The sequence below is a fragment of the Furipterus horrens genome, unplaced genomic scaffold (assembly GCF_987537825.1).
Source record: "Furipterus horrens unplaced genomic scaffold, mFurHor1.1.pri manual_scaffold_12, whole genome shotgun sequence".
Classification (NCBI taxonomy): domain Eukaryota; kingdom Metazoa; phylum Chordata; class Mammalia; order Chiroptera; family Furipteridae; genus Furipterus; species Furipterus horrens.
In genome coordinates this window covers 87,597,597-87,625,233 of record NW_028327182.1, presented here as the reverse complement: position 1 = coordinate 87,625,233, position 27,637 = coordinate 87,597,597, and the positions used below count along the sequence as shown (strand labels likewise).

General features: G+C 35.6%; 1 pseudogene; it reads left to right on the top strand.

Annotated features, from left to right (window-relative positions):
• The first annotated feature begins 30 nt into the window (after positions 1-30).
• LOC149996545 (small ribosomal subunit protein uS2 pseudogene) lies at positions 31-27,637 on the top strand (annotated as a pseudogene).

The following is a 27,637-nucleotide window of genomic DNA, read 5'->3' as shown; positions in this document are numbered from 1 at the left end:
AGTTCATTTAAAGGTCACCTCTATATCCTCATGCGTCCTTTCTATACAATTCGCTTATTTAGAGTCCGCGTGTGCCTTGATTCTAAACAGGAAAGGAAGGATGCCTGGTTTGAAGGATCGGATGAGAAAGAGGCACTGAAAGTCAGAGAGAAAAAAAAGTCTAGGAAGAAGTTAATCCTACAGACACTTTAGAAAGTTGTGCAGTTGAAAATTTTCTAAGACATGGCATTATTTCAGACATAGCTTTTAATATATTCTTTTTTGGGTATACATATCACATTTTATAGAAAATCTATACATTTATAATACAAGTTAATTACATACCAAACACTTGGCAGTCAGCAGAGAGTCTCCATTATTGTTTTTTAAAGGAGAGTTGCCCTTTCTGCTACTTTGAAAATCAGATTTTTTCTCTAGGGTGATAGAAAGTTATCAGAATTCAAAGGGCAATTTGATTCCTTTCTGAAGCAGTTACAATTCACCTAGACTCAAGTTGAGTCTTAATTGTATACATGTTGCATCCTACTTTCAATTTTTCCTCCCTTCTTAAAATACTTTCTCTTCTTCCAATGGCAGGTGCCTCAGAAATTTCTTCCTGAGCTGAACTTGAATTCTGGCTCTGTGTTATTGAAGCTACTTTTTTGTTGGGGAGAACAGATTATACTTTATTATTAACTTCCATTTGATAATAATATGGCATTCTATAAAGATAAGTCATGTGCATTTTCATTATTATCATCTTTTCCATGGCCCGATTTCCATCTGTAATCTGAAGAACTGGTTGTGGGTATGGTACCTAAGAATAGTTCACTTGAGCTTTGAGAGTTTTTGGCTCTTCAACTAGTTTGAGAGAGAGAGAAAACAAACGAACAAACACAAAATTCCACTTATTTCTATTTTTCCTCTGGCTTTTTTGCAAATTAAAATATGGAATACTATGTGAAAAGGAATTATGGAATTAAGGAATGTTTATGTGGAGTTTAGATTTTCTCACTACATCATTTTTTGTGATCTTTTTGTGTTTTCTTTCTTTTTATTTGGGTTTATGATCCATTTCATGAATTCCTTCTTCATTTGTCTTGCACCTCCTCTTAAAAAATAACCTTTGAGGGTAAGAAAGGAGGGCAATATGAATAAAACATGTCTTCCATGATCATAATAGAATACTATACTATGAATAAAGTATTCCTAGTCTTAACAAACTGCAGACCACAATAATAGTCAGTATTCATGTCATGTGGTAGAGATTACAGTGTTTTATATGCATCGTGTCATTAAATCTCACACAAATAAGTGAGATTGGCTTGACCAGCAGACAAAATAAATGATGAAGGAAATACGATTGACCCATAGTAATGAAGCTAGGAAGTGGCAGAGCTATGACTCAGAAACAGTGTTGATTTAAGCCCTCATGGGCTTATCATTATACTATCTAATTCTCATGTTTCTGAAACATCATGAATTTATTTAAAAATACATGTAATATTATTAAATAACACAAATACCCTGAGGAGTCTATAATAATAATGTTTTAATCTTTATTTTTAACAGTGTTAGAGTGAAGAGAGAGAGTCTCAGTGGCTTGGGAAATTGTGTTTGGGAGCTATGTTATAAAGCACCTCTACTATTAATTGGTTTTGCTATCCCACCTACATTTTTAAGAAGTAAAATAAGTCTTCAGAGCACTCCTGGAGATAGTCCAAAAATGACTCTAACTTTCATTCGAAACAATAAGCATTTGTCTTTCATTTTAGGTTAGTGTGTGGTAGAATTTGAGTTTATTAAAGCATCTGAAAACTTTTCATGCCAGAAAGACTATTTGTTTGGTGTCTGTACCTTCCTTGACAAACAGGGGATGCATTTGTAAAACTTTAAAGAAAGGAGTAGTTTGTAGATAAGCATGTTAATATCCATTGAAATAATGGATGGTGGAGTTTTCAAAGAGACTCAACTGGCATTCTCACAGATTCCATGAAAGAGCCGCATCATTTTATAGCAGATTTTAGTGCCATAACAATATTGCCAAATTGTATTTTAAAGCCACAATATTTGGAGATAAAATAGAGTTTATAGAGATGTTAAAAAGTCTCCTGAAACCAAAATACCAGCACCATTATGTCCACCAGGGACCTTGATTGTGAGTTACATAAATAAAATCTTGACCACTTACATAGAGAAGCAGTTTACTGAAAGCCTATTTGGTACTCAGGTAATGTATGGAAAGATCAGCTGGTCATGCTCAGAAACCAAGGGAAGCTTCAGGAAGCAGCCAGTAGAACTTCCACTGCTGGATGCTTCTCCGTGTTTCTTAACGTTGTTGTGGGATTCTGGATCCGCCACGACTGACATGACTGACTCAACGCCCTTGCAAACATCTTATTTCTGAAAGATTCAGTCTCAGGCAGGTATGTCCAATTGGTTGGACCTACGTCATTTGTGATTCCCTGATAAGAGGAAAGGGGTGTCTGGTGCCTGGGTTCTATAGGTTTTAAATAAACAACTTCCTTATGTATAAGAGCCAAGGTTTGTAAGTTTTGCCTACTACCGAGATCCCTGCCTGATACGGTGGTGTTTATTTTATAGCTGCTAAAATGGTATTTATTTATTTACCTAGAAAAGGGGCCTACACTTTTCAGTATGAGTTTGACAATGTTCTTTTGGCACTGCAATATGCGATAAAAATGATGTGGTTCTTCCACAGAATCTATCCTAATTCTGATTGAGAACATTGTAAACAAAGTGTTGGGAAAGAAAGCAAAACAAAAGACGAGTTCTACATTTATTTTGTAACTTTCCATTTCCTAGCCTCTTGAAATTCTTTATATTTTCCAATTATTCTTTTAACTTTTTTTTTTGGAAGAGGGTGGGATTTGGTAGGATTTTCTGAGTTTAGATTAGAGCGTGGAAGATAGAGCCAAAGAGGGTCAGAGGGAACGCGATGAGCCAGTAACCAAATAAAATTAAAATCCAACTTATCTTAGGATTCCGCAATGAAAGAGTTTTCTCTAGTAAATGAAACACTAAAAAGAAAGAAAAAGAAATACTTTTCCCTAAGAGTTATGTTTGGCCCAAGATGTTAAGAGACCTACCCAGCAGGAAATGTTTGAGGTGGGGTCAGAATGATATTATTATGAGAAGCAATGAAGCCTTATATTCTTAAGTCAAGATTCTATAATAAACTGATTATGCTGGCAATGAGGAGAGATTTGAAAGTGATTCAAATGAGTTATACAAATATAAATTATTTAATATTTCTCCTTATTTTCTTACGTATAAAAAGTCAACTCATACACACATCTTGTATTTCCTAAAAATGGTATTTGAGTTCTCCTTCTCACATTTACTGTGATTGGGAGAACAACATATTTTAAAAATGAAAAGCTCAACAGGCATATTTAATAAGATAACAATAGCTTAAGTGCAACACAAAGAAATGATTGCTTAGTATAAATAGATAAAAGCAGATTCTATTTGCACTTCAGACGTTGGTATGAAGCATCATTTTTTTGAATTTATTTTATTGAAAAGTGTCAGGAGAAATCTTTCACTGAAGTATTTAATTCTGACAGCATTTATTTCTTGATGCATCTTTTCAAACCTTAATAGTATCAGACACATATCCCCTGACCAAAGAATATTTATCTTAGGTATTTAAATATTAATATCTCTTTAAGTCTACTGTATTTAACAGTACATAGTTACCTAAAAGTAAACTGACGTTAAAGAATAGTTAAACTTTATAAACAATCTGCAGCAGCTTGGTTAGGAAAAATAAAGAAACATTATTGCTATGAGAGGTATTAAGAAAATCGAGTGAAACTGCAAGAGGCAATAAGCAATGAGCAAGTCTTATTCTTAAAAACAAATTATTAGGATATTTAACAGGCCCTTTCCCAAGGTGACCTTCTAAATAAAGCACCCTCATTTCTTTTATTATTTAACATTAGAATTTCTGCAGGTAGACATTTCCTAGCACAAAAGACACCAGAACATCTTGGGGGATAAAGTAAAAAGCAGGATTAGGTTCTGAGACAAAGGCTCACTAAAGAACTGATTTGAAGAAGTGGCATCTCTACTCTATTACACACAAATTGCTTCTAGGCACTAAATAAGCTTCCTGTGTGTGAAAAAAAAAGCAAATCAGTCATGTTGATTTTTGTGAACATTCATCTTTAGTTTTTTAGTGCAATTAGGGAAACTAGGAAGGCTGCCCTACTTAAGATGAAAGACATGAAAAATCTCTCCTCCTTTCCTTTTCATAAATTAGAATGTATTTACGTGAAATAGGACAAACAGAATCTGTTACCACGTTCAGTACTGGTTATCTTCAACTTCTTTCTCAAAGGAAAAATTTGAGTGGTATAAACTTTTAATGCCACATGTGAATTTTGAGAACGGTAAACCTTCCAGCCTTTATGTACAATCCACCTTAAAAGTTATCATTTAAAAAATCTTGTCTTTAATTAATTTTTAAATTAATCCTACTTAGAGATATATAAAAAAAACATTAAACATGCAGGGCCTTTATAAAATAAGGAAAATAATTATTGAGGAATTTACTTATTCTGAAGGGCTGGACATGTACATTTATTGGCAAATTACTAAATTTGCTCAGAGAAGGAAAACTCTGATTCCAAAAAACCTCCGCTGCCTTGCGGCATACCTCTTCAGGGGAAAGGCTAAGGGAGTAAACCCCGACAGAAAATCCGGAGCCGGAGTCCCTAAGGCGGTTTGACGTTGTAGTCAACACCGGCAACTCCTGCGGCGTACCTGAAGCCAAGCTGTATTGACTCCGTCTTTCCCTTGGATCCTTCAGCTGCGAAGAGAGGGGGGGTCTGCTGCATGGGCAACAGCAGACCCTCCATATCACCCTGCCCAGGCTCTGTAGCTTCAGCTTCACTGGAGAGGACACTCCAGCATCATCGCAAGATGTCGATTCAACACAGGAGGAGACAGATACCGTGTCACTCCCGAGTCGGACTGCACAGCCATTCTCGGCAGTGCAGATAGACTCTTAAGAAGCTACACCATCGTCTCTCGAGACGGACGGCTGCCGACGACGACGACTAAATTTGCTATGGTGATGTTAATTATGAAGCTAAGTTTTTAAAGGTAAATGTTCAGCAACAATTATATTCCTTTTAACTGGGAAATAGAGGCATGTCATCAATCATTGTTCTGTGACAAGACCACAAAAAATAGTCTAAGTTCAGTACTATTAACACCACTTTGAAAATGTATTGTACTTTATTTTAGAATACAAGATGAATTCAATTAAAATAGAAAATAACTCTTTTTCTCACTTGCTCTTACACTCGATATTGGACTTCAAGGAGAAACATAACAAGCAAATTAAAATGGTGAAAGCACATGTATAATGACACTCTCTGCCAGGTAGAATTAAGTCACCACGTAACAGTAAAGTAGAATCCTCCTTATAAGTAGTAATGGGAGATATTCAAGTTCTATTATTTTGTATTTTTGTTCCCCAAAATTTATTTAAAAATTTTAGTGAATTATTTTGCTTGAAACTTCCCCTTCGGTACTAAATACTTGAGGAAATAAAGTCCTAAATTCACTCAGTTCTAATGTTTTGGGCAATTCTCCTAAACATAGTTTAGGGCTTTTGTATTTGGAACAGCTATAAATTCATGGATCTGTTTCAATGCTCAGATTATGATATTGATACTGTGAGTTGGCAATTTAGGGGATGCACATAAAATGTTCTTGAATTTAACTCTTTATAAGTATGATTTGGAGTCCTGGTATATTTATGCTGTTATATAAAAGTTGTCCTCCAAAATTCTCATTGAAGTTTGAAGAATACATTAGTTATGGATTATCAATAAAAAGAAAACAGAATAGTTAATCCAGGCCAAGGGATTATTGGAAGCAAGCTGACACAACGAATTGAAGAATGAAATTAAATTTCAAAGGTAGGGACAGGTCAGAGCAAGGAGGTCCCAGCAAAAAAGTCCAAAGCACAAAGTAGAAATAAAGTAACACTAAACAGAGGGTGTTAAACCAATGAGGTTGCTTTACTAGGTCAGTCATTAATGTGGTACTTTGTGTGCGCTCCGGGCCTTTTGCCATGCTGGTAAGACCACAAGTCTGTCCTTATTCTGCCAATAACTCCCTGTGGGTGTCCATATCTTGACCAGGGACAGACATATAAAAATTTGCCATTCCACAAAGCTATTATAAATTCAAATTGATGACAAGGGCAGTGAAGGTCATCTTGTTCAACCCAGGGAATTTATAGATGAAGAAGATGAGGCCCTTGGAGTTTAAGTGGCTCACACTATTCCACATCAGGATTAAAGCTCTGGTATCCTTGTTATTTCATGCAGTAGCTTTAATTGAGTATCATCTAAGATTCTTCAGAGAATTTTTCTAATCTATTTAGACAGATTTTTTAAAAGGAAAATTCCTAAATAATGACATTTTTACTGCATCTGACTGAAACATCTCAAAAGCTGATGAACTGTGAGAATATTAAGTTAACCAACAGGGAAGAATTTGGATTGTCCTTTATGAACTATACTGTCATAAATAAATAAATGTTTGTTCTATATAATCATTTTTAAGCTGAAATAGTAGGTACTATTTTTGGTTTCTTTGTTTGTCTTTTATTTAATCCATGACAAATAATTAAACCTAAATTTCTAGGGTTTGAATTCTGGTAATAATCTGCCATGGTTTGAAAGCTCTTTTACCACAAAACAGATATGTGGTCTCGGGTGAAACATTTATTCAGTTTGTACCTCAGGTACCACATCTTTAAGATGGGAGTAAGAACAGGATGTGAAAATTAAATAATTTAACATATGTAAAAGACTTAATACAGTGCCTGGGCAAAGTTATGAATATGTAAGTGATAGTCATTGTTATAAATACAAATATTACTATTATCATTACTTTTTTTTGCTTTAGCTTTGAGAGAAAATAATATTTTTAAGATACTGTTTAGGTTTCCTATTATTTAGTGCTTGTTAGGATGATCCAAATACTTACAACTTAGTATTCTATGTTATTTATGCTAAGGTGTGCGGCAGTGATTTTGTTCTGAATATATTTCAGAAATGAAAACATGATAAACACTCCCAGAAAAGAATATGAAGAAGATACAGGCCAAATGTGTTTGGAGTGGAAATTTGTTTTAATATCACTGTTACAGAATGTTGATATACATTAAGTAAGTTTATTACCCTCAATATTTAGTTCAGGTGTTGATCTTTGTGAAGTTAAGTAGGTCTGGGATCTGTGGGCTAATATTCCTATTCGATAATATAAATCTCCAGGTAATGTACAAATGTTGACAGAACTATAAATTTTTCAGTTATTTAAATTTAAGCTATAAATATTTTGAAAATATTAACATAAATATTGACCTTTAATCTACAGCAAAAACTTCAGATACTATATTAACTTGTTACTTTTCTAATATATAGACATGTGCTCTTTTTAACTATTTTTAGCCATATAGTTATTTGAACACAGATTTCTACAAGTTCCCAGGCAAAAAAAAAAATAGTGAATTTTCATCCAAAGAATTACAACATTAGGAGAAATATCTCTTAGTTAAATAAACCAGGAAAAAAAATAGAGGACATATCAGAGTCTGTTTTTGCCTCAGATCCTTAGATAATATGATCCTGAAGAAAGGCATCAAAAACTCTAACAGGGAATGACTAACATCCCACAAATATAGAAGAAGCCAGAAAAAATGATTACAAATTACATTTAGACAACTATTGAACGACATAAGTAGCTCTATAATGTAGATAAGAAGGGAAACACTTCTAGGTATTGTCACGAACAATGCAGATTTTAACACAATGGGAAAAAAGATTTATAAATGTGTCAGTTTTCATTCATGTTTCTCATGGTACCTTAGCTTCAACAAACTCAATCCGCCTGTCTTTGAATAGTTTGACTTGGAAGATGATTGAGTGTTTAAATTAATCTTTGGAAACTTTATATTTTTCAAGAACAGACCCGGGATCAAAAATTTAGATTCATTTACCTAATATCTAGCTTTGATAGAAAGTGGCATAATGCAGAACACATTCCAAGTTGACTACAAAGAGTTTAGCTAATGAAGCTGTTACAATGGTGACTTTACACAGTGAAAGTAATGTGAATCAGAACAGACTCATAAAGCTCAAGGCAGACATATTGCATCCTCCGGAAACTAACCATGTGGTCCATCTTAGAAACTCTACCACTTTCCAATTCTAAGACCCTGAAGTGACAACAGGAGATCACTATCCTAGTATTCTCACCAGAAAGACATAAAAGTAAACATCTTTTCTTGTTACGGGGTTTAATTTTACTGTGTGTTTTTCTATCAGAACAAATTCCTTTCATGCAAGAAGCTGTGGGAGAAACAATTTAATCTTTCAGTACTTTATTTGTCCTTAATAAGTGATAACAAAGGAAAATCAGCAAAAGGGATCTATTTTAAATTTATGCCAACTTGGAGACATCCAAAAGCAGCAAGTTAATAAAAAATCTTCACTGTTCAGTCATTGTTCCATTGATAATCCCTTAGCCAAAGTGTAGTAGAAAATTAACTGGCGACTAGAAAAAGAAGGCCAATTTTCTAGACTACTAGTCACTTTATTATTTAAAACTGTCTGTTAATAAAAAGATTTCCTCTTTTTACTCAAGAAATTTCCCTACTGCCTCAACACAAGTTGCTGCTTTAAAAAGATTTTTTTCCTCATAATGTTTTGTAAAGACTTCAGTGGCCACACATTGGTAACTGAAGAGTACAAATAATAGTTAAAAAGTGTCAGAAGAACTGGATTATGTACCACTTATTTCTCTAAAGTTTTGGGTGACTTTGGACGATCATCTTAACTCTCGGGCCTTTAATGTTTGTTATTTATAAAATAAGAGCTCAATTAGAGAAATCAGCTCTAAAATTTAAAGTTTGTGTATTTAACAATATATACTTTATGTCTTTAATATAAAATTCAAGTCGTGTTTTTAGAAACAAATAAGGTTGTCTTTATCTGAGTGTGTAGAATTTTTACTGAAGGGCATGAGCATAAAATCTTTAAATTTTGTTTCCAAGTTTTCATTATTTTATCAGCTTATTATCCAACAAGCGAAGCTGGATAAAGTTTTGCTCTCAGGCTAAGTTACGATCTCTGCACAATGGTTTTCGTAAATGGGGCTCATGAATATTAGAGATGCTAGTGAACAGTTGAGCAGAGGTTGCTAATAACAAGCTCATGTCTTGTTCTCAACTTTAGACACTACTGGACCAAGGACAAAGCTGAATCAGGCAAATAGTGTTTGTTTTTGTCCCAATGGAAGGGACTTTTCTTTAGCAGTATCCTGAGAATCCACCACCTTATTTTGATGTTTTGAGCCCTAATAGGTTGGTCCAGTTAAAAATGCTAGGTATTTCAGAAAGAGACTATAAAGCTCATACTCTATATACTTTCTTCTAAGATTATTCTCTGAAATAAAAAACCTAAAATGAAGGAAGAATATTTTTTGTTCTACTTATTTTTTAATTAAATTTACTGGGGTGACGTTGGTTAATTGGACCATGTAGGTTTCAAGAGCACATTTCTATGATACAAGATCTGTCTAATGCACTGTGTGCCCACCTCCCAAAGTCAAACCATCTTCTGTCACTGTATATTAGTTCCTGTCCACCCCGCACCCTCACCCCCTCCCCTTCCTATCTATACATAGTCCTCAGTACTCCAGAGCCAAATATCTATGAAAATAAGAGATGGGACTCTTTCTAATTCATCATTGTAATATGCATTATTGAAGTAGTGTGTATTCCTTAGGAAGTGTACACATAGGAAGGTCCTTCCAGTCTGAATGTAAGTTTATCTCAATATAAAATTTGAATAGGAACAGAAACAGAATTATAGATATGGAGATTGCATGGAGGGTTATCAGCAGGGAGGGAGAAGGTGGGGAATCAGGCAAAAGGTGTAGGAATTAAGAAGCATAACTGGTAGGTACAAATTAGACAGGAGATGGTAAGAGTAGTAAAGGAAATGGAGCAGCCAAAGAACTTACATGCACGACCCATGGGCATGAACTAAGGAGGCAGGGATTGCTAGAGGGAAGGGGGATACCAGGTGAAGAGGTGCAAAGGGAAAAAACTGGGACAGCTGAAATAGCATAATCAATAAAATATACTTAAAAAAAAGTTGAATAGGAAATCAATAGGAATACAACTTTTGAAACTAATTTGACTCACTCTGTCTTATCTTAAGGTATTAATTCACTAAGTGAAGCTTTATAATGCAAAGATTTGGTAAAAGGAAGCTAAGCTAGTTTTTCTGAATTATTTGAAAATGGTGGGTATATACAGTTGTTTCTAAATTTTTTTTGATGTTTCAGTATTTTTTTTCCTATTCCAAAAAGATAGTGCTTAACCTGGTATATTCAGCTACTGAGTATTTCAGATGATTTTTATGCTAAGCAGAATTCTCTTGAAAACATATTTAAAAAACCTCAGAAAACTGCTAGAGTTGTGTTATGAAATTTTTTTAATTGAATTTACTGGGGTGACATTAGCTAATAAAATTATATAGGTTTTGGGTGTAAAATTCTATAACACATTATCTCTGTATTGTGTTATGTGTTCACCACCCCCAAGTTACATCTTCCTCCATCACTATTCATTCCCACTTTACCCTCTTCTACCACCTCCACCTCCTTTCCCTCTTCTATATATCAGATTCTTTTATATATATACTATTTTATTTTATTGTAGCCCAATTGCCGTTGTCCCAATTCCCCCCCATTGCTCTCCCTTGCCCTGCCCTGCCTCCAGCTCCCACAGTCAATCCTTACCCTGTCGTCCATGTCCATGGGTCCTTTATTCTTGCTCCTTGACTAAACCCTTTCCCTCCTTTCTCCCATGATCCCTCTCTCCCCTCCCTTTTGGTTGCTGCCAGTCTGTTCCTTATTTCCATGCCTTTGGTTCAATTTTGCTCATTTGTTTGTTTAAAAGTCTTCAATATAAAGATCCCGAGCCTTCTTCTGATGTGCACTAAGGAAGAGAGCTAGTAAACCAATGGCTGAAATGTTTCTGTCAATAAAATTGATGTCATTTCACACTACTCGTATTAAGACTCACCTCTTTTGACAAATCGGAATAAGCAGTTAATTTGAACTTGTCAATGCAACAGTGTATGCCATAGTTCATTGATCTCTCTAAAGATAGTAAAAGATGTTTATATTTTTCTCGGGAAGATGTTTTGAATTTTGAGGTTATAGCAAAGCTTTCACATAAACCACATTCGTTTTTTTTAGAAGGAAGTAAAATATGTATACTACTTATAGTCCAACTTTATTATAGCAATTACTTTGAAACTTCAGAAGTTAAATGCAAAGCCATTATTTAAAAGTTATTTTCAAGGCTATAATTGGTTGAAGACATTTATTCAACTCTTACAAAGTTTCTATAACCTTAGAATCATCAAAAACTAAAATACAACTTTAGAATCTAATGATTTTCTCCTGAGTGTATTGCTGTAAGGGTTAGAAAATGCATTCGTTCTGAATATTATCTTGATTGCCTCACTGAGAAGTTGCAATATTGTTTGTTTGTCAAACAGCTTGAAAAGCTAGACAATGCTATTAGGAACAACATGGAAATGATAGGTAGGGAGATTATTTTTACCTACTGCTTTGTTATTTGGTAAAGTCACAGCAGTAATTTTAAAAATATATATCCTTTCATTCCTAATGAATTGCCATAATAAGATCTGCAGATTGCTTTTTAAAAAATTGCTGTATAATCACAGCAGTGGTAGGAAATTCATTTCAGAAACACAACATCCAGTCATCTCTGTAGAAGACATTTGTAAAACGAGTTGAGAAATGATGAACCCTCCCAGTACCAAACAAATGAATTTTATATACTTTTCATCTAACTATGCTTGCAGGGCTTCTTGCCTTCCTGTATAAATGCAGTTTTCTATAAATTATTTTGATGTCCTGTTCAACTGAAGGCTCTATGTCTATTTCTACACCCTTGCCACCTTTTTGTATTTCCTCACATAAAATAAAAATATAAGACTGGAATTTTAATGGTTTCATAGAACAACTCATATAGTGACCTCCCAGATTTTTGGTTTATGGCTTAATAGAGCAAATGCATAACATCTCATGAATGTGATTAGGATGGAGGTAATTCTGCTTTACTTTTTGGTTATTCATTGATACCATCACAGTGTCTTATAACTGTATTTTTTAGCCAATTGAAAAGTCACACTGTTGTATTTGGAATTCAGAGCAGAAATATGCAAAACTTTGGCTAAAGAAGGAGAGGGCAGGAGAAAGTAAGTGTGATTTTTCATGTTCAGTATCATGGTTCTGTTATAGCACATAATGCCACTGTATCTTAAGATAGAGGTTTGGGGTACAGGATATACAAGTAAAATTAACTGGAGTATATACAGAGTGATAGATAGCACAGGTGATATGAGGATCAATAATGCAAGACCAGGAGAATTTAGAGACATTAACTGATGATGTTAATTTTAAATTTTCTGTTACATTAATATTTCTATAGGCCTGAGGTATATCCTCTTCCATGTGAAATCATCCCAAAATGATGTCAACATAATTAATGGCTTCTGCAGACCTGGTTGACTCCCCAGTCTTGCAGTAAGAGTTGAAGTGGGGTAGGGGACAGAATATGAAAATACCTTCTTGCACTCACACATCACAGCATAACACCTTCACCTTCATATTCCAAAGTAAAAAACAACAGTGAGTCTTAGCAACAGAAAAGAGCATAAAGCATGGGGGTACGTGAGAACACCTCAATATTCTAATGAAATTCAAGTGGCATTTCATTTTGTTTGATGACAGTCTGAAGAATACCTTTTCTCCTAATGACCAAACTTGTGTTCCAAAACTATTTAAATAGTCTAATACTTTCTTACTCACCTTGTAGTAAGAGCTACCTATGTTACTTCCGATTAGGTCCTTCCAAGCATAACACTTATTTTAGTGGCTCTGAATGTGTTTTGTAGGAGGAGAAAGGACAATTAGGGGTTAAAAATTGAAGTCCAGGTAGAGTAACATTCAGAAGAATACCCACAAAGGTAGCCATATCCCTCTCCCAGTTCTCAAACAGAAAACCCGTTTAACTTTCAATTATTTTTCTCTGACTTCATCCAGTTAATTTATTGTAAGTAAAATAGCAATATTAAACTGTATTCTGTGGTCACTGAGATATTATGACATGCGCAGAAGGTGTTGCTTCCAGGGTGAAGGCTGACCGAATAGGATGCCACCTGAAGTGAAAGGCAGCATCAGGAAGCCCCCTTCACCTTTCCACACCCTTCCTAAAGACAGGAGAACAAGTATTTGACTCATGAAATATAGGGCTCCTTCCTTGTTCTCTTTTCCTCATGGACGGGCTACCCTCGGTTGGACTGAGATTACCTTTCAGTGCAAGTCCTCTATGGTAAGCAAATTAGGCCAGGCCATCCGTTTATTTCCTGTCTTTGCTGCTTCTCCCAACATATGTTAATTTAGAATCCCATAGTCACAATGGTTTCAGGGGTAGTGCATAAAAAATTGGGTCCTGCACTGTTGTGAGCGTCCACTCTGGGTTTTCTGGTCTTCGCCATGGGTCCTTGTGATGATGTGACAGGCTGATCTGCAATTTTCTCTGTAATTAGTTTTACTACGGCATTGCACAGAAACCTTGAGGTGAGTATGGGTGCACTCTGGAAATAACTATAATTATATCTATTAGCAAAGGAAGGGCATTATAATTGGGGATAATTCCTTCATCTAAGAGTTGTCTTGCTCTGATGTATTTGACACATTTAGCTAGGGGCAACTTTCCTGCTGATGTAAGTGAACTTATGCTGGAAATAATGGGATAAAGGTTTTTAAAATCAGCCCTTTAATTACACAGAAACACTGTATGTCTTATAGTTGTTCGTCGATGAATAATAAAATTAAGTAGGCAATAGTGTAATTAATTCTAATATAGTTGTTTGTTTACTTGCAAATGCCAATATACAACTGACTATAATAAATTGTGGTACTCTGAAAGCTCAATAAATATTAAACCAGAAAATTCCAAGAATGTAAGGTATATGTTTACATATGAATATGTGCTTGAAATGTATATTAGATTTGTATAAAGATAAGCATTATACTGCAATTATGTAGTTATTAATTTTTAAATGGTCTTACTGTTGTTGATCCATAGTCAAACAGGTTAGGAATCCCAAACTGTGAATACATTCTAATCCATTCAATTCGTGGAAGTACATAATAATTTAAAGAAAAATTTAACAAATAAATCATCATTATTAACAGTTAAATGTTCAAAAGATTGATTAAACTAATGACCAAGTATTCTCTATGTCATCTATCAGTATTCTAAAAAGCTTGAGGTGTTCTATAAATATTCATTTCCATTTCCATGAGTGTTTATTTATTTTTCATAGTTATCAAATGCCAGTATTAAAATAAACTTATTCACTGAGACTGAATAAATACTACACATTTATGAATAATGTCACAATCATTGACTATATGAATGAACATTTGAGATTTAAAAGTCACAAATGCCATGCCAATGTTATAAATTCATAGTTTCATCAGGCCATATTGTTAGAGAGTACATGCAGGGAGGCATGGTGGTCACATGAGACTCATCAGAACCTGAAGATTCTTCAGTTGAAAAGGCTTTGGGATTGGCAACCCTTTTAACTAAGGAGCAAAATCTTGGGAGATAGGAAACCAGTCTGACTCTGTTGCAGAGTGCGCTGGCTGTTTCTAGCGGAGATGGTGGATGCAAAATAGTTTTCTTTTTGTGAAGTTGTTCTGAGCGCTGTGGGCAGAAGACGGTGGATTTGGAGGTGTTGCCATGGGTAGAAATCATCCATGCCCATCCCCACCAGCTGTCTAGAGTGAATTTTCTTAAAACCCAAATCTGAAAATAGTTTCCTTTATACTCATTTATTACCCATTGCACTCAGCACAAATCTAAACTCATTAACCTAACATACAAAGTCCTATCAATAGTTACTTTCTAACTTGGATGGCTTCACTTCTCACAGTTTTGATTATAGAATGCGATCTAACGTAACACACTTTTAAAGTTCCTCATGGCTCCTCAGATTCCTGATGTTTTTTCTGCATCTCAATTTTTATAATTGTATCTTTTCGGCCTCCACCTTCCCAGTACCTTAAAATAGTCAAATATCCCCCATCAAGGGTTTCCTCGCAGAGAAGTAGCCTAATGCCAAAAGGTGGGCTAGCAGTCCCACCTATGTGCTTTTCCAGTGCTATGTAATTATCTTTAAAACTTCAGTAACTGGATTTAATGGCAACGGCCACATTCATGCCTATCCCCATTTCTACACTGTAAGCTCCAGTTGATTTACTGAATATTTTCACTGATGTTAGTGGAATTGGGAAGGCCTTAGATTCAGAGGCCGATCATATAAGTTCATACCCTGAAATGATACTCTCAAGAGTTCTAAGTGCTGTATGATCTTGCACAAATTACCTATATACTTTATGACTCAATATTATCATCTGTTGAATGGAAATAATAATAGTGTTTACTTCTTAAGGTGCTTTGAAAGTTTAAATAAATTAATAAACATTGCTTAAACATACATATTTTAGATTTCCGGTGCCTAGTACAGAGCACACAATACATATGTAATAAATAATTGTTGAACGAGCAATTATTCCCATTGTGAAATATTGTGTTTCTGATTTAATATATTTTTTTAAAGTCTTGGAGAAGCTAGCTAAATAGGTGAATTAATATGCCACTTAGATTATCTATCCCTCTGGAATAGTCTCATTCTACTTTTTAAATATTTAAAAAATATGTTTATTAATTTTAGAGAAAGAGAAAGGGAGAAAGAGAGAGAAAAAAAATAATGTGAGAAATAAACATTAATTAGTTGTCTCCTATATGTGTCCAGACTGGTGAATGAACCCACAACCTAGGTATGTGCCCTGACTGGGAATCAAACCTCCAGCCTTTGTTGTAGAGACATGCTCCAACCAACTGAATCACACCAACCCAGGCTCATTCTACTTTTTTAAAGGGCTGTGAAGCAGAAAGAATTTATATAAGTGCCACAAACTAAGTGACCATAAATCTAAAACACTGTTATCAATATGACCAGTAATATATAAAATACTTCTGATAGATTTTTGGCAGCAAACTGATAATTGTACATTAAAATTCAGTAAGCCTGATTTAATAACACACACAAATATTCTTTTTTTTTTCCATTGCAGTGAGAATGGTAAGTGGGCATACCTGTTTTGTTCTAGAAGATTTATAAGTGCAGTAGGGCAAATATTTATGCAATTAATACTTGAATTACCATTTTCCTCAAATTTGGGAACTTTTATGCCTTATCCCTTCAAATATTTTTACTGTCCCTTTCTTTCTCCCTTTGTTCTTGACTCTCATGCTGCATATGTTAGCATGTCTGGTGCTGTCCCACCTGTCAGTGAGGCTCTGATGATTTTCATTCCCTTTTCTCTTTCAGTGCTTCAGACAGGATAAGCTCAATGGACTTATCTGAAAGTTCACATTCTTTTGCCCACTCAAATCTGTTGCTAGTAAATTTTCATTTCAACTCTTTTACTTTTCAACTCTAAAAATTTTAATTATTTATTTCTTTTATAATTTTCTTACTGATCTATTTTATTTGGTGACACAGTATTGTCATACTTTCCTTTCATTCTGTAGACATAGCTCTTTTAGATTTGTTTTTTAAACATATGTACAAGAGTTGACTTAAAGTCTTTGTTTAGTAAATCTAACATCTGGGGTTCCTCAGGGAGTTTTTATTGACTGCATTATTTCCTCTGTGTGAGGTATACTTGCCTATTTGTGTGTCTTATACTATTTTGTTGAAAACTGGACATTTTCTAATGTGACCATTGTGAAAATCAAATTCCTCACATTTCCCAGAAATATTATTGTTGCCATTTTTATGGTGTTATTTCTGCTTACTTGCAACTTCCTTTAAAATTTTTGCACAGCATATATTCTCTGCCGTGTGCAGTCACTGAAGCCAGGCTCATTTAGCTTGCTGGTCAGGAAACGGCCAACTTTCTTTAAACCAATCCTTCCTGGACACCATGCCTTCCACTCTCTGTGTGTGTGTGCTGAAGCGTGCCTTAGCCTTCAATTCCGGAGTTTTAGAGATTTAACTCAATCACGATTGAAATTTGGGGAGCCCATCAGCCTTCTTAATCTCATTATTGGTGAGAGATTAGGGCTCTATTAGGTCTTCTTGGGCATGCACAACATCCTTCAGATATGTGGCACTCTCTAGATGTCCAAGAATATTTTGGAGCTTTTCAAAGCCAACTATGAAATGACATTCTCCAGATCTTCCTTTTACCTTTTAGGTCACCCTCCTGTTTGCTCCAAGTGTTAACACTGCCTCTGAGTTTTGTGTGATGTTAAGCAATTGTTTTCAAGAAATGTCCTGGGAATTAGGCTTTTCCCACTGCATATACTCTGAGTCAGGAGAAAAAAAGACAATCACTATGAACAGATCCTTCTCCAGGAGCTACCAGATAGATCAGATATATGTGATTAAGCTTTCCGTAGAGCATCAAAACCAGTTGGTCACCTCTAGGAGCTGCTAGACTGCTTGTTTTCATTGTTACCAAGACTGCAAGGCTGCTTTTTTGGCCAGCTTATTGTGGAGCTTGGAAGAGAGGAAAGGGGCTAGAGTAAGCTGAAAATGTAATAAGGCCCTTGCTGTTCTTAAACGACATTCAGCTTTTTTTTTTTTTTTTTTTTTTTTTTTTAATAAATGCTCCTCAGGTTGCAGAAAGCCTTTGGTTAAGTTTTGGAGTTTTGAAAATGTTAATTTTGACATTTTTTAATCAGTGTTTTCATTGCTTTTATGGGAGAACAGATTTTGGAGCTCTCTACTCTGTAATTCTGAATACTGTCTCTAATAGTGTTTCATAACTTTTTTCACTGGGCCACAGCATACATGTTGAACCCATAAACTCTTGAAAGGAGGCATTTGCTCACTTAACTGAAATTCATCTTCTCTCCTCTGGATAATCCTTTCTTTGAACCCTATCCTCAAATAGCTCAACTACTATCAGTGTTCTGAAGTGTTTGGGACCCATGCAGATGTTTTAACTTGAGTTTTATTTCCCCCCTAAGATGCCAGAATCCATTCCTGGGATCATATCTGCTCTTGGGTAACCTTGCCTCACTTCCTCTGGAGTCCTTTGGTGCTGATATAGTGAAGCTATTGAAACACCTGTCTCAATGTCTTTGTGCTCTTCTAACAAATTCACTAAAAAAAAATTCTTGTATGGTTTAAGGATAGAAATAATATTACATATGGCAAAGCAATACACACATTCTTAGTGTAAGTCTTTCGAACACATTTAAGAAGGTTGACGTGTTCCCTAGGATTTTCTTTTCACTGTTTTCTATTGCAATCTTGCACTATAAACTCTAATAACTACAATGTTATCACCATAGCTCAATGATGAATGGACATCAGATCTTTTCAGCGAAACTGACTCCTTCAGAGGAATAATTATCATTGGGAGGCAGGCACGTGAAAGTAACTGTATTTAAAAATGGGAAAGTACAATTTAATAGTTCAGTGATTGTTTAAAGCATCACCATGGAACAGAAATTTGCTGAAAGCAGCAAATTTCATCTGATTTTATAATTTGACTTAGCTTATCTTTTCTTGTAGAGTGAATGCATGGGGAGAAATACACATTTGTCTCACTATGCCATCTTTCTGAATGTTCAGTTAAAACAGAAAGAAGCTTGATCAGTGCATATGTCTGTGATCAGTCCTCATACTTTCCTTAACTGATAGAAAGTCTTGATAAAACTTTCTGCATCAAGGCTGAGTCACTCACTCAACTCTGTTTCTCAGTTACTTCCCAGGCAAGACAAATATGTTTTTGCATGCAGAAACTAGTGTTATATTTAATTATCTCTGCGGCTACACTGCATCAATACAATTTTAATTAAGAAGTTCTTCATGTATCTTGGAAACAATCTATTTAGTGACTCTTGGAACTTTTAGGTAACAAAGACACCTCCAGGTAATATTTCAAATTCCTTTCTCCTTTCTTCTTCTCTTCTGTCAGACCCCTATAATTCCTTTGACGATGCACACTGGTTCTATTTAGCTGCAAAAATTGTATATATTAACCATATTATAGCCCTACATATCTATAATAATGGAAGAACTCCTTCACTCTATAATAATAAAATCTAATTTAAAATAATATGGAATTATTCCAATTTCCCCACACTCTTGGTCATATTTGTTTTTGTAATGTGTGTGCAAATCTACTAGTATTTTAGGCATGATTTGAAATCATAGAACATAGTACAACTACTGGAAAGTAACTCAGAATCATGCTTTTGTCATTTTAGGATAACATTATACACTGAAATAACTCCTAACATATAATATATCAAGGTAAATGATATGTTAAAAATACATTATAAACTATTAAACACTATTCAACTATAGGGAAAATGACTAGCTTTAATACTAAACTCAGTATGCTTACTGAAACCTGTAGGTTTTATGCAGAAAAATGACAGTCTTGAGCAGAAGCAATGTTAAGAATATTAGACATTTTAGAAAATAAAATATAAGTTTTTATTTTATTTCTAGATAAGCTGAAAGGAGATAAATATTACATTGTGCTAAGAATATGTAAGGTTCCCAAATACAAGACTTCTTAAAAAGTGAACTCACAATACTACATTAATATAATGAGATTTTCAATAAAAGATACACTTTTCAATATCTTGGTTAAAATACATATTCATGGCATATATTTTTGGTTGTTCATTTTTAAAGACAAGAATTATTGCTAATATGCTTTTAAGGAGAAAATGAGAAAATGTTTTGGTCCATTAAAATAGTCTAGAAAAAATAAAAGATTTTGCAAGTATCAGTACAGCATGAAAGTCAAACTTGTGTCAAAGAAATGATCACTTCAATAATAAACTAAATGACAGGGTAAGCTCATTTATTTCACAAGACAATCAATACTTTTCTTACAAGCTATCATATCTTTACTACTAACAGTATATCATTCTTATGAGGTCTCAGCTAAATACATATTCCTGTTGTTTTTCAGATTTTGTCTGCTTTCCAAAAAGCTGCAACTGACCTAATATTTTTGCCTATTCTGACCTCATCTTTTAACATACAGATGAAAACTGCTTATCTCATTGAAAAATATCTCCTGTTTCCCAGACAATATAGAGAAAAGGAAGCGTTATCTTGGGGGAACTGATGAGAAAATTTAAATAAATGTTGTCTGCTTACCGCTTCCTTCTTGATCTATAAGAGTGATTTTGATTAAGTTTACCAAACATGCTTGGAATGTGAGAAAGAATTTTATTAAAAAAGATGATTGTCCTACATGCCAGACTTGGATATTAGCCCTAACTTGGTTCACTAAACCCAAACCAAATATATCACCAATATAACTTTGCCTTAGCCAGGTACCAAAATGCCTATAGTCTTTACATTACAGTATGCATACAGTTATTTGTGCGGGAGTTGGGCAGCTATGGGGATTGCAAGAGAAAGCAACAGTGGTCTTAACTGAATTTAATATATCTATCTAGAGATTGGGGAAATGTACAAATACCTATGAGCATGTTAGGACCCCTCCAGGGACTTGAAATTGGCCTGTCCAAGTGAGACTTAAGGTCAATTCATGGTAATCCTTTCTTTGTCAACTATAGAATTAAAACAATGAGTTCTAAAAACAAAGTTGCTTTATATTGAAGACTACAATTACCAACATGGTAGCAGTCAGAATTTTTCATATTACCTCTGTAGCTAGAGTTCAAGATCACCCTTGATTCTGTTTGTAATTAGTTCTACCTACTTGTTATATTATTAGTATTCATGTACTAGTACTAGTACTAAAACCATTAGTGTTGCTATTATTATAAAAATTATACTACACTAATATAATAATGTTAGCATTATTATTAGTATGCTAATAATAGCATTCTTTGTAAAAGAATAGTTCTCAAGTATGCTAGCATGCTGTGTTTTTACCTTCTTTTTTATGTTTAAATAAAATTTTTCTCACATGCCTGCATCCCAAATGGTAATATTGCTCTGAAGAAGGCAGTTTCACTGAAAAGATTTGCTGTCCAGTCATCATTGAGTGACGGTGATAACATTGTAGTTACTGGAGCTTACAGTGCAAAAAAAAAAGTCTTGGGGAACCCAGAAGCCTTCATAAATGTGTTTAGTAGACTCAGACCAAGAACGTGATTATTGTTAAAACCTTACTTTCTAAATGCTCAACAATAATATTTTTTATTTATTTTCAATCACTGTTGACAGTTAATACTTTATATTAGTTTCAGGTAGACAGCATAGTGGTTAGACAGTCAGAATGGCTATTATCAATAAATCAACAAACAAGCATTGGTGAGGATTTTGGAAAAGGGAACACTTATGCAGTGTTGGTGGGATTGCAAATTGGTGAAGCCACTGTGTAAAACAGTATGAAAGTTCCTCAAAAAGCTAAAATCTTCTACGAGTATTTAATATCCTGGCTATATGAAGTCAGAGAGGTGGTTTTCAATCTTCATCCACAATACCCTACGGGCCACAAATTCATGCCTAAAGAAGTCACGTGGCAATGCATTTAAATGGGTAAGCACACATATATATCACAGGCTGAGTTTCCTTACAATAAATGTAAAATGGTTGTATGAAAACCATGATAGCATACTAAAAAAATTGCAGGCTTTGAGCTGAGGAAACATTACTTCTAATTCTATTTGGACTTGAAATTTTCCACACATAGCTACTTAGCTTTGTAGCCTTTGGCAAAATGAAGAAAATAATGCCACCTTATACTTTACTGAGAAGGTTAACAAGGTAACGCATGTAAAACACCTAGATTACCACCATAGAATAGGTGAAAAATAAATGTAGCTCCATTTTCCTTTCTTCGTATCAGCAAATAAAACTATTAAACGTCAGTGTTCTAATCCAGAAATCATTTAAATGCATGGTACATGAAGATTTTAATTCACTAACCCTTGAGTGATTTCTTGTTCTTTCATTGAGTTGAAAAAAAGTAATACTACAAAATGCTATGCTATTTTAAAGGAAAGCAAGCAAAATTGCAGATATGAAAAGGTAAACATTCTTTAGATGTACTGTGAATTAAGCTGTTACCCAGGCGATATTGAATTTAAATTTAGAAAACAAAGGTAATCCTTTGGGAGAAAGAAATCAATGATATATTATAGACGTTGCCACTTCAGTTAACGTTCATATTAGAGAGGACACCATGTGGAAGAAGTACACTTCAGTAGCTCAGATCTTAGAACCAGAATGTGGTGATGGAAATGGCAACCTCTGAGAGCTAATGAAACACTAGGATGCTTTTATTGTGCAAATATCCTATAAAAGAAATGCATTTGAATATCACACTTGGCCATCAAAATATTATTTTCAAAGCAGTCAACAAATCACATAACCTGAATTTTGTTTTAAACATTTGGATAGGCCAGCACTAATTAGAATACAAGCGTCTCAGAAACAGTTCCATACAGTCCATATTAGCATTTAGGCCTTTGTTCTGAAAATAGGAGGTCCGAAATAAGCTCAGTTGAATATGTAGGCAAATTCTCTAACCTCGACAATTAGTACTGATTGAGAGGAGTTGGTACAGTGGACCCTGAAACATATCCTCAATACCATGTAGTGTATGGTTTTTCCTGAAAAGTACTGATGGAAGTATTTCTTGATATTTTACAAGCTTTTTTATTTGTCTCTGCACTGATCAGAAAGAATAATGAGTTCATTTAGGATATTGATTTAAGCCACTGCAGAATTTAAAATTCTGTTGTTTTATTTTAAGCACAAAAATGTTTTCTGCCTAAAAATCATCACTTTCTTGACTTCTTAGCCTTTCCTTTATTTCAGTCTTCAGAAACTTGAGGGACTATTTTCCTCCTTGGTTGTTAACACAAGGACATACGTCTTACACAAAAAAAACAAGTGTTTTTAATTAAATAACATTTATCTCCCCAGAAATGTTAGTGCTTATGGAACAAAGAATAAATATAAGGAAAAATTGAGGTTTGGTTTAACTTGGTAGCCAAGGGTCTACATAGTGCATGAGATGTAAATATGAACTTTATTTCAGCTCCACATGACTGTGTATCAATGGGCTTTTAGATTCTATTTCAGGGAGGTGAAATCATAAATAACATGCTAAGATTTGCTTTCGGTTTAATGACAACATGTTAGTAAAATTCAATGAAATAATAATCAGCATATTTGCAATTTAAACTCAAAGCATTTATCTATACTTGTCTAAATTCCAACAAACTATAGGCAATTGTTACTACATTTTGTTTTTCATATACTGTACAAAGCATCCTTTTATTATATTTTCTCAAGCTGTTTAAACAAAATATGTCCAGATTTAAATAGATATGATTATAGAACATAAGGGATATGATTTAACTCACAGTAATCCCCCCAGTGTGTTAGTTCCTCCTCTTCAGGAGTCCAGACATAGGGTTTTGAGATGGCCACACCCTCTCAGTAAGCCTTTCTGCCAAGGCAACTGCAGCCTCATTTCTATGTCTTCTTGATTATTGGGTATATTTCTGCTGTGACACTATTTGCATCAGCTTTACCCATTGCTTTTGTTATTCTGAAAGCCTGCTCCACTTATAATCTTCTCCATCTCAGTTGATAGCAATCCAATCTTTTGATGGTGGTGTCAAAAATATCGTAGTCATCCTTGAATTTCGTCTTTTCCACACACTCATTATAACGTGCCGGGAAACCTGCTGACTCTCCAGAATCTGATCACTTCTCATTACCTCCATGCCTGTTGTCTTGATCTGAACAACCACCATCTCCTACTTGGATTGCTGTGCTCTTCGTGTCTGCCCTGCTATATCTCTTCTCAACACAGAATCAAGACTACTTTTCTAAAATGAACTTAGGTCATGCTAATTCTGTGTTTGATGTCTTGCAGTGGCTCACATTTTACTTAAGGTAAAATTAAAAATTTTTATTGTGGCCCACAATAAGCAATCTTTTTATTGCTACCTCTAACACAGGAGTTTTCAGCTGAGGGTGAACTTGCCCCCTGGGATGTCCGGCAATTTCTGATGATCACTACACAGGAGGGAGGACAAATTCATGACTATCATGTAGTAGATAGAAACCAAGGATGTTGCTAAATACCTTACAATTCATAAGATAACCTCTGGGCTATTCCTTTACAAGGAAATACTGTGTCTAAAATATTAGCATTGAGAAAACCAGATGTAGAGTCTCAGTCCCAAAGGTTTTCATCTTTCTTTACTCCAACAGTGACATTCTTGTTGACCTTTGGAAACAGGGATATGGAGACCTCATAGGCTTTTTCCTTTCTTTTCCCTCAGCCTGAAATATTTGCCTCTTAGAAATAGGCATGGCTTTGTCCTTTGCTTCCTCTCATCTCTGTTCAAATGTTGTGTCTCACTGAGCCCCTTTCTGATCACCAGACATGATCTAGAATGTCCAGGTATTGCCTCTTGTGCTCTATGTAGACCTCAGTACCATCGAATATTCTTTAAATTGTATTATTTGTTTATTCTCTGTTTCTCCTCACTACAGTGTAAACTTCGATGGGTTGGGTGTTTTTGTCTGTTTACTGTTTACGTTTTTTCCTCTAGAGTAATGATGGGCACATGGACGTTAATAAGTCTCTGCAGAAATAACAACATAACACAACAAAGTGGTGGAAATCGGCAAGGCCTTTAAATAGTCTATGAGACAACTACCAAACCCAGACATTGGCTGAAGAGATATAGAAACAGAGAATAAGTCTGAGTTGTTTGGTTAAAAGGGTGGCACTTGCCTCTGTGTGTTTTAGGTAGAGGATACAGCACCTTCAGAGGCCTTGCAGAGGAAGTGTGTTCCTTTCGTGAGATGATGGGAATAAAGCCTCAGAGGACATAGAGAGAACCAGAAGAGTTCAGGTGGGAGAGTTCACTAGAGGAAGAAAGATGTAGGGTACCCTAAGCTACTTGACGCCTGCACCTTCCTTGAGTGAACTACAAAAAAGAGAATAAACCATGCAAGCATTTTAAGTTGAGGGGTACCTCATCTCATCTAAAGTTTAGAATGGTCAGAACCGCTGTGAAGTGGAGACTGAGCTGGAGGATAAGCAATTCTGAAAGGAAGATTGGTTAGAGATAGTTCTAGTAGTAGAAGAAGCAATCATGTTTTTAAATACTTCTTCTACACATTCTTAGATATTCTCATTTGCCTCATTTAATGAAATGTGTTACATTTCTCCTGGGATGAGGTTTCTCACATTCCTTTAATGTTTGTGTTTGTTTGATGAATGATGATTTGTGTGTGTGTGTGTGTGTGTGTGTGTGTGTGTGTGTGTGCGCGAAGGAGAGAGGGAGGGAGGGAGGAAGAAAGAGGAGGAAGAGAGAGAGGAAATAAAATGTTTTTGTTTCAAATTAAAGTGATTTTTAAATGTTCTTTTATTGCCTCTCGTGCTGCTGTTAACCCTTCAGTGCTTAAAAAATCAAACTCAAACTGATGTTCTAGCCACCACTATGCAGAGTACGAAGCACTACATGGTCACGATAAGCCACCAGAGACAGCTGCCACAGGCCCAAGGCAAAGGAAGTAAAAGCAAAAATAAAAGAATTCGACTATATCAAACTAAAAAGCTTCTACACAGAAAAATGAAAAACAAAACAAAAAAACCATGAACAAAACAAAAAGGCAACTAACAGACTGGGGAAAGATATTTGCAAACAAAACCTCCAATGAGAGGTTAATAACCAAAATGTATAGAAAACTCATACAACTCAAAAACAACAAAACAAACAACCCAGTTTAAAAATGGGATGGGTACTTGAACAGACATCCCTGTCAAGAAGACACTCCAGTGGTGAAGAGACATGTGAAAAGATGCTCCACTTTACCAGCTCTTAGGAGAGAACGCACGTCGAAACTAATGAGATAAAGTCTCATACCTGTTAGAACGGCTGTTATCAAGAAGACAAATAGTAACAAGTGTTGGCGAGGTTGTGGGGAGAAAGGGACCCTCATTCACTGCTGGTGGGGATGGAAACTGACACAGCCGCTATGGAAAACAGTGTGGAGTGTTCTCAAAAAATTAAGGATAGAGTTGCCATATGACCCAGCAACCTCTCTTCTGGGTATCTACTTGAAAAACTTGAAAACATTTATTCCTAAAGATATATATATATTCCTATGTTCACTGTAGCATTATTCACAGTAGCCAAGATGCAGAAACAACTATAAAGTGTTCTTCAATAGATGATTGAATAAAGATGTGGTACATGTATACAATGGAACACTCCTCAGCCACAAGAGAAAAGACTGCCATTTGTAACAACATGGATGGATCTTGAAAATGTCATTCTAAGCAAAATAAGTCAGGTGGAAAAAGTCAAGAACCATATGATTTCACCCACATGTGAAATATAGAACTGAAAGCAACGAGCGAAAAAACAAACAAGAGCTCACAGACACAGACAACAGTATGGTGGTTACCGGGGGGAGAGGTTGAAAGGGTAAAGACGGTCAAATATATGGCGATGGAAGGAGATCTGACTGTGGGCGGTAGGCCCACAATGCAATATACAGATGATGTACACGTGAAACCGATATAGTTTAATAGAATTAAAGAAGAGAATGCAAAATATCTCAATTTTCATACTGATCCCATGTTAATATGGTAGCATTTTAGATATACTGAATTAAATAAAATATATTATTAAAGTTAAAAAAAACAACAACTCACCTTTCCAAACTATCCACAGATGGTCCTTAAGGCGTTGTCCTGGATTCCCATCGTAACTTAAAGGGCAACTGTCACAGGATTTGGAGTCCTCGATGTCCTCAAGAACCTTCAGCAGGAATCCACTTAGGTGGCACTGAACTTGACATTCAAACAGAACAGTCCATTTACAAAAGGAAAAGTGATGCATCCACATTGTCAATCTGAAGAGAACCTGGGAGAGATTCTGATGCCAGCTCGCGTCAGGTTGCCAGTGACCTCCCTGCTGACAGCAGGGTCACGTTCTGCAGGGATGCTGGCCAGCGAGCCGTGCTGAAGTTTGCTGCTGGGCCGGGGGTCACTTCTACTGGGGCCACTTCACTTCTGGGACCCTCACTAACCAGAGTGAGGCAACTGAGACTTCTGCTGGTTCCTGGTCCCAGCAGCCTCGCTCGGAGGCATCTTGCGTTAACCTGCCCAGCATCGCTCTGTGTCACAGAGACTCTCCTCTGCACCCGCAAGGGCGCTCTCCCCGCAGGCCTGCTGTGCGAGTGCGGCCCCCACGCTCTGCTTCTGCACGTGGCGGCCGCGTCTCGCGGGAACGCCCAGCGCCTGCCGCCGGCTCCTTCTTCTCCCGAGACCCCAAGAAGGTGGGAAAGGACGGGCAGAATGCTGCTGGAAAGGCTGTGACCGAGGAGGCATCTCAGGGTGAACGGACTGCTCCAGCCCCCGAGTTTCAGCTACTCAGCTTGAGGTTGCAGGTGGGTCCCACGGCGTGCAGGTCCCCTCTGTACCCACCTAG